Raw genomic sequence first — 8,830 nt, 5'->3', positions numbered from 1 at the left:
CCAACTTTGTGGCTGTGACGTCGCCATATTCGCATGAAAGTTCAAGCACATCTTCTGAGCCTCGGCACACTCCAAAACTCTTGAAAACCTCTGTGAGTATCCTACGTGATGACCTTTACAGACCTGATGTGCAGTTTTGGATCAAAAGTGAAAAATTGCCTCCATTGCGCCCCCTGGAAGATTTTGACGAAGCCCCGCCCGCACCCTGTTTGACCGACAAGTCCGCTGATTTTTTACCAAATGTATTAAAGGGAGACTTAAAAAAGTCTCTGAGGAATTTTCTCTAAAACAAACAGGAAGGCAGTTATAATTTTTTTAGTGTGAATATTTCCTGTATTTTTGGCGGAGAGTGACCGATCCTATTTCAGTGAGTTTTCGATTTCTCAAACCCATCAGAAGGCTTAGCTCTCCTGGTAAGAAACCGCCCCCCCGATCCTATGGTCGTGAGATCGTGTCCCGGCGAAATCAATTTTTTTTTTTTCCTCCTCTTTTTAAACGCGTGTCTTCTGATCTAACGAACAAAATGATTCAGTTTACTCTCCTTGCTGAGGTTATGGACTTTGTACACTTAAGAGCAGGTATGTCAAACTCGTTTCAGTTTAAGGCCAGAAACTGCTCCGTGGCCGCGCATACAGCTGACAGAAGAAGGTAAGGCTGATGCAGGACAGCTGGCTCACGGCGCAGCCGTTTGGCAGCGTGTCGCGGGTTTGACATATCTAACCTAGACAAATAACACGGACAGTTCAATATATTTACATCTGGATTTAAATACACGTATTCTGCAACATACGGGTGGAGATGCAAACACGTTTGGTGATGTAAATAGATGTTACGGGGACATTTTAAGTTAAAGAACTTCATCACCCAGAATTCCCTATTCTTGGTTGACGGACATGCGCAGACTACGTGCGCACAGCCGCGCACGTAGTCTGCGCATGTTCCGGTTTTGTGTTGAACAGGCAAAGTATCACCGCTCCGTATTTTAAACTGCTAACTACACACCTATACTTCAGGAACTATTACTACTATGTGGATGTAAGCAAAGTGTTCTCATTCCCTCTTGGATGTGTGCAGCCAGTGAGGTACGTTTTGTTTAAGGGCTTGTTATATCTGCTCGACGGCACGGACAGCTAACTGGGATAGCGAGTGGAGCTAGCGGCTGCCGGATGGAGCAGCCAGTCAGCCAGCTTGCTAACTACACACCGGTGCTTACGTCCACATGTACTCAACGAAGTGGAAACGCCTTTGACGGTGAGTGATTACGTTTTCCTTGTGCGTTCTCCAGTCTCACCCAGCATACGTCTTTTAGCTAAGCTAACTACGGTAGCTTTACAGCGTCAAAAGACACCTCTTCACGCTATTAACGCCACTTTGTTTACGTTTCCGTGTGCCCTAAATAACTTGGCCCGATTGAATCACTTTATTTACACACTGAGTAGAACCGTGCTCGCAGCAGCTAACTAACTACTTTGTTGTTTAAAAGCGTCAGCTAAATGACACGTAATGTAATGTGCGTCTTCAATGCTTTTCAATATGTTATATATTCATTTCCTTCACAATGAGCATGAATCTAACATTAAATGATATGATTCATATGCCCCTCATTCCAATGAAATAATATACACACGTCAAGCTCATTATGGAGTTGAAACAACAAATTACTAAACTGTAAACAGTTAATATAAGAGAAAAAAATATTGTAATCAAGATAAATGTTTTTCAAAATGTGTGATTAACTAGTTAATTGTCTATAATCTGTTGACAGCCCTAATCGTATTCTGATAATACACCAAATACTACTGTAACTCTCTGCTGGCAGGTCTCCCTGCTGCCGCCATTCGACCACTGCAGCTCATCCAGAATGCAGCAGCTCGACTGGTCTTCAACCTTCCAAAATACTCCCACACCACTTCTCCGCTCTCTTCTTTGGATACGAGTGGCTGCCCGCATGCAGTTCAAAGCATTGGTACTGACGGACCACGCTGTGAATGGATCGGGAGCAGTCTACATCCGGGACATGGTGAAACCCTGCATCCCAACCCACGCACTCCGATCTGCATCTGGCAAGCTGCTTGTTCCTCCCTCACTGAGAGAAAAGCACTCGACGAGATGGCGACTCTTTGCTGTCCTGCTCCCAGATGGTGGAATGAGCTCTCTGATGACATCAGGACCGCAGAGAGCCTCTACATCTTCCGTCGAAAACTCAAGACACACCTTTTTAGACTCTACCTTGACTAAAACACTAGCAAACCGTAGCACTAACAAATGGTAGCACTTAAATTGTACTTATAATGCCACTTATCTTTAACATGTTTTGGGCGGTGATTTATTCAGTCATGTTTAGTCATATTTTGTTTTTTTTACTTGTCAATATGGTTTGGTACATGCCGAGTTAATCAATACACATTCTAAAGTGCAACGTCCATATGTGAATAAGAGTTGTATACGTTTATCATAGTCAACATGGTGTGGAAATATCCCTTATGTAGTTGGTCAATAGGAACTATAGTAGGCAGAAATAACAGCTAAGGTAATTACAGGTGGATATTTCTGGGAATTAACCTTGATTGAGACTGCATCTATGATATCTAAGATATACAGGACAAGAAAAATGCACTGGATGTGTATATGTGTTGAATCAATTATACAGACGCAAACTGGAGAACGAGACAAGTGTTGCTGTGATACTTATTGTGGTCATCGTGCCCGAGACCCGTAACAATTACTCCGCAGGTCTTTTGCAGCGGGGCAACAGCCCGGCGTCGGTGGATTCCGTTCGCGAGGCCGCAGATTCAGGTTTGAATGGAAGCCCCGAGAGTGATTTGTTTAGTCTCTTTAGTCTTTTTTGACCCGCGAGCCCGGCCGACCGCCGCCCCACCCCGACGTGCGAGAATAGGCGAAGGCCCGTTCATCGCTGCTTGCAGCTTTAATATTATTATTATTTCGCCACTTCGAACGCACTTTCGGGGACTTCATCATGTTAAAAAACTCTTGAATTTTTGCACGCGCATCAGAAGTGCGCAAAATTGACGTATGATTCGGGTCCCGCAATTAGAGGAGAAGAAAAAGAACTCTCTAGCGCCCCCCAAAGTGGCCGCAATGTTAATTATTTTTTTTACTTTCACCGATCGACTTGGAACCTTTTCACACAGGTTCTCTTGGATGTGCTGTACACAAAAAAAATTATGGTATGCAAATGCGCCTACCGTTTTATGGCCGCCATTTTGAATTTTGTGAAAAACACGTTTTCGCGAACTCCTCCCAGACGCTTGGTCCGATTCTTACGAAATCTTCGGCAAAATGATCGTTGGCTCGATGCGATCAAAAGTTATTGAAAGAATGTTGATATCTCATTTTTCAATAAAGTTATGGACCAATGAAGTTTATAGGTTTGTGTCCTGAAAATTCAAAGGCCTATAACTTTTTTTTTTTCTAACCGTCATTTTCACCAAATTTTGAGGACATGTTCACAATGAGTCCTAGAACATCCCCAAATTTTCCCAGAATATTTGAACATTAGGGGGCGCTGTGGTGATTCTGTGTATTTTTGGCCATTTCCTTCAATTTTTGCATTTACAAACGAACGAACTCCTCCGAGAGTTTAAATCCGATCCATTTCAAAATCTGGCAACTGGTTCCTGACACCCTTGGGGTCAAAAGTTATTAAAATCAAGAGTTTTCATAAAACTACCTGGGCGTGAGCGTGCGTGCAGTTTGGACAATTTTGGACGATTTTTTTCCAGAACGGAAAATGGTATAACTCCAAGGAACATTGATATTTCTGGCTATAAATGTATATTCATGATGCTTGTGTAGGCCTTTAAGTAATGCCATGCAGTGATTTTCGAAAAAGTATAGCGCCACCTATTGGCTTAGGTCAATGCAAAGTTTCTACATTTACATGTCCATTTCCTAGCCCTTTAATCTGATCAACTTCAAATCTGGGAATATAAGACGTTAGACTGTGACGATGGCTCACAGTGAGAATTGGGAGTTTTGGACCAACTTTGTTGCTGTGACGACGCTATCTCCGCATGAAAGTTCAAGCACATCTTCTGAGCCTCGGCACACTCCAAAACTCTTGAAAACCTCTGTGAGTATTCTACGTGATGACCTTTACAGACCTGATGTGCAGTTTTGGATCAAAAGTGAAAAATTGCCTCCATTGCGCCCCCTGGAAGATTTTGACGAAGCCCCGCCCGCACCCTGTTTGACCGACAAGTCCTCTGATTTTTTACCAAATGTATTAAAGGGAGACTTAAAAAAGTCTCTGAGGAATTTTCTCTAAAACAAACAGGAAGGCAGTTATAATTTTTTTAGTGTGAATATTACCTGTACTTTTGGCGGAGAGTGACCAATCCTATTTGATTGAGTTTTCGAATTCTCAAATCCATCTGAAAGAATAGCTCAGTGAGTAAGGTGTTGGCCCCCCGATGCTATGGTCGTGGGATCGACTCCCGACGAAATTATTTTTTTTTCCTCCTCTTTTTAAACGCGTGTCGTCTGATCTAACGAACAAAATGATTCAGTTTACGCTCCTTGCTGATGTGTTTGACTTAAATAACTACACTTAAGAGCAGGTTTGTGAAAATCGTTTCAGTTTAAGGACAGAAGCTGCTCCGTGGCACATGAACAGAATGAAACAGCAGACTGAGGCACTCAGCTGGCGGACCGGCCAGCTGGTTGCGAGTAACGACACATCTAACCTGGACAAATAACACGGACAGTTCAATATATTTACATCTGGATTTAAATAGACGTATTCTGCAACATACGGGTGGAGATGCAAACACGTTTTGGGATTTTACTAGATGTTACGGGGAACTGTTACGTTAAAGAACTCAATTACCCAGCAGTCTTTGTTGACGGACATGCGCAGAGTAGAGGGCGGCTCGTAGTGTCGCGTGAGTTAATGCTGTTATCGCGAGAGGTCGCCATTGAAGCCCCGGCGTTGAACAGCTGCAGCTCGTATCAAGTCCGTATTTTATATTTTAAACTGCTAGCTACACACCTATGCTTAAATCCAAACGGACTAAACCAAGTGGAAACGCTTTGGTAGGTGAGTGATGACTTTTTCCTTGTGCGTTCTTCAGTCTTACCCACTTAAATAGCGGGGATACTGTAAACATGCTAACACTAATTCGGTGCTATTAGCTGCTTAAGGGACGTCCCGTCACAAACATCTCTTTTTTTCCGCGTCTCCGGCTGATCTAACGAACAAAGTGGTTCAGATTACTCTATTTGCTGAGGTTATTGACTTAAATAACTACACTTTAGAGCAGATTTGTCACACTAATTTGAGTTTACTGCCGGCTGTGGCTGCTGTGCACTATTTAGCACAGCCCAGGGCAGCCTATGCTATGCTTGAAGAACATCAACTAGCATACGTATTTTGTTCCTGTAAAGCTAACTACGGTAGCTTCACGGGAATAAAAGACCCCTCTTCACGCTATTAGCGCCACTTTGTTTACGTTTCCGTGTGCCCTAAATAACTTGGCCCGATTGAATCACTTTATTTACACACTACTACTCGCAGCAGCTAACTAACTACTTTGTTGTTTAAAAGCGTCAGCTAAATGACACGTAATGTAATGTGCGTCTTCAATGCTTTTCAATGTTATATATTTATTTCCTTCACAATGAGCATGAATCTAACATTAAATGATATGATTAATATGCCCCTCATTCCAATGAAATAATATACACACGTCAAGCTCATTATGGAGTTGAAACAACAAATTACTAAACTGTAAACAGTTAATATAAGAGAAAAAAATATTGTTATCAAGATAAATGTTTTACAAAATGTGTGATTAACTAGTTAATTGTCTATAATCTGTTGACAGCCCTAATCGTATTCTGATAATACATGTTGGTGCTCAAATACTTTCAGATGCCACGTGCAAAGTCATGCCACCATCAATGGGAATGGCACATTGGACACGTGGCTTTCAACTCCAGCGAGGTGGGAAAGCATTTCTTTATGTATATTTTGTTCTGTCTGCATAATTGTAAAACACAGACACCCAACTAATTCTCTCCTTCCCCGACTCGGACACTCAGGTGGCGGCACGGATCTCTGCATGTCTGACTGACATCTCCCAGTGGATGTCCGCCCATCACCTGAAGATCAACCCCGACAAGACTGAACTACTTCTCTTCCCTGGAAAAAACTCGCCCACTCAGGACCTGACTGTTAACTTTGGCGAACACCGTTAACATCAGGAGAATACGACCCCTTCTCACTCAGAAGGCGGCGCAGGTACAGATTCAGGCTCTTGTCATCTCTCGCCTCGACTACTGTAACTCTCTGCTGGCGGGTCTCCCTGCTACCGCCATACGACCACTGCAGCTCATCCAGAATGCAGCAGCTTGACTGGTCTTCAACCTTCTGAAATACTCCCACACCACACCGCTTCTCCGTTCTCTTCATTGGTTACTAGTGGCTCCCCGCATCCAGTTCAAAGCATTGGTACTGACGTACCACGCTGTGAATGGATCGGGACCAGTCTACATCCGGGACATGGTTAAACCCTACATCCCAACCCACACACTCCGATCTGCATCTGCCACGCTGCTTGTTCCTCCCTCACTGAGAGAAAAGCACTCGACGAGATCGCGACTCTTTGCTGTCCTGGCTCCCAGATGGTGGAACGAGCTCTCTGATGACATCAGGACTGCAGAGAGCCTCTCCATCTTCCGTCGAAAACTCAAGACACACCTTTTTAGACTCTACCTTGACTAAAACACTAGCAAACCGTAGCACTAACAAATGGTAGCACTTAAATTGTACTTATAATGCCACTTATCTTTAACATGTTTTGAAACTGCTTAGTTAATGAAAAATGTACTTTCTTGTTACTTGTTCTTCTGAGTTTGTATCTCTATGTGGAAATGCACTTATTGTACGTCGCTTTGGATAAAAGCGTCAGCTAAATGACATGTAATGTAAAAGCCTTCTTCCTGTGTTCTTACAACAGCATTCCATTACATATCGATGTAATAATTTGGCCTTCTTTTTTTCTTCCAGCACACGGCACAGGTTGGCGTCACAATCATGGCAAAGTTGACTGGACCACAGCGGAAAATTATCCTTCCAGAGAAGAAGTTATTTACTTCTACAACGAATGGAAGAGTTACAACTTCCAGATGACAGCTCTCCGCTCATCCTTCTGGGCAACTTGAACATCCGACAGAACTTATGTGACCTACTGCGTTTTATTTTCTCCTTTAGCTGTCATTTAAGTATTAAAATTCGCTGTATTTTTGCAAGAGAGGCACCAATCCTATTTGAGTGACGTTTCGATTGTGAAATTGTATTGGACCATATAGGTCATCTGCAGAGCGTTGGCCCCTGGCGCAGTAAACCAGGGTTTGATTCTTGGCATGCACAAGACTCCTCATGTGACTTAAAATGAATCCAGAATGCAATATTTGTTCAGTATGCAAGGGCAGTGATTTATTTAGTCATGTTTGGTCATGTTTTGGTTTTTTTACATGACAATATGGTTTGGTACATGCTGAGTTAATGAATATACATTCTAAATTGCAATGTCCATATGTGAATAAGAGTTGTATACGTTTATCATAGTCAACATGGTGTGGAAATATCCCTTATGTAGTTGGTCAATGGGAACTATAGTAGGCCGTAATAACAGCTAAGGTAATTACAGGTGGATATTTCTGGGAATTAACCTTAAATGAGACTGCATTTATGATATCTAAGATATACAGGACAAGAAAAATGCACTGGATGTGTATATGTGTTGAATCAATTATACAGACGCAAACTGGAGAACGAGACAAGTGTTGCTGTGATACTTATTGTGGTCATCGTGCCCGAGACCCGTAACAATTACTCCGCAGGTCTTTTGCAGCGGGGCAACAGCCCGGCGTCGGTGGATTCCGTTCGCGAGGCCGCAGATTCGGGTTTGAATGGCAGCCCCGAGAATGATTTGTTTAGTCTCTTTAGTCTTTTTTGACCCGCGAGCCCGGCCGACCGCCGCCCCACCCCGACGTGCGAGAATAGGCGAAGGCCCGTTCATCGCTGCTTGCAGCTTTAATTATTATTATTATTATTATTATTTCGCCACTTCGAACGCACTTTCGGGGACTTCATCATGTTCAAAAACTCTTGAATTTTTGCACGCGCATCAGAAGTGCGCAAAATTGACGTATGATTCGGGTCCCGCAATTAGAGGAGAGAAAAAAGAACTCTCTAGCGCCCCCCAAAGTGGCCGCAATGTTAATTTTTTTTTTTACTTTTACCGATCGACTTGGAACCTTTTCACACAGGTTCTCTTGGATGTGCTGTACACAAAAAAAATTATGGTATGCAAATGCGCCTACCGTTTTATGGCCGCCATTTTGAATTTTGTGAAAAACACGTTTTTGCGAACTCCTCCCAGACGCTTGGTCCGATTCTTACGAAATCTTCGGCAAAATGATCGTTGGCTCGATGCGATCAAAAGTTATTGAAAGAATGTTGATATCTCATTTTTCAATAAAGTTATGGACCAATGAAGTTTGTAGGTTTGTGTCCTGAAAGTTCAAAGGCCTATAACTTTTTTTTTTTCTAACCGTCATTTTCACCAAATTTTGAGGACATGTTCACAATGAGTCCTAGAACATCCCCAAATTTTCCCAGAATATTTGAACATTAGGGGGCGCTGTGGTGATTCTGTGTATTTTTGGCCATTTCCTTCAATTTTTGCATTTACAAACGAACGAACTCCTCCGAGAGTTTAAATCCGATCCATTTCAAAATTTGGCAACTGGTTCCTGACAGCCTTGGGGTCAAAAGTTATTAAAATCAAGAGTTTTCATAAAA

The 8,830-nt window shown here is 42.7% G+C and overlaps 1 long non-coding RNA gene across 1 annotated transcript; it reads left to right on the top strand.

Moving 5' to 3' along the window:
- Positions 1-4,922: 4,922 nt before the first annotated feature.
- Positions 4,923-8,554, top strand: LOC134124398 (uncharacterized). The gene is made up of 4 exons (XR_009955843.1): positions 4,923-5,059; positions 5,894-5,965; positions 6,064-6,262; positions 7,031-8,554. It is a non-coding gene; the product is annotated as an uncharacterized LOC134124398 (long non-coding RNA).
- The last annotated feature ends 276 nt before the right edge of the window (positions 8,555-8,830 follow it).

The sequence above is a fragment of the Pungitius pungitius genome, chromosome 1, assembly GCF_949316345.1.
Source record: "Pungitius pungitius chromosome 1, fPunPun2.1, whole genome shotgun sequence".
Taxonomy (NCBI): domain Eukaryota; kingdom Metazoa; phylum Chordata; class Actinopteri; order Perciformes; family Gasterosteidae; genus Pungitius; species Pungitius pungitius.
The sequence above is the reverse complement of the archived record's forward strand: the minus strand, read 5'-3'. Positions and strand labels throughout refer to the sequence as shown.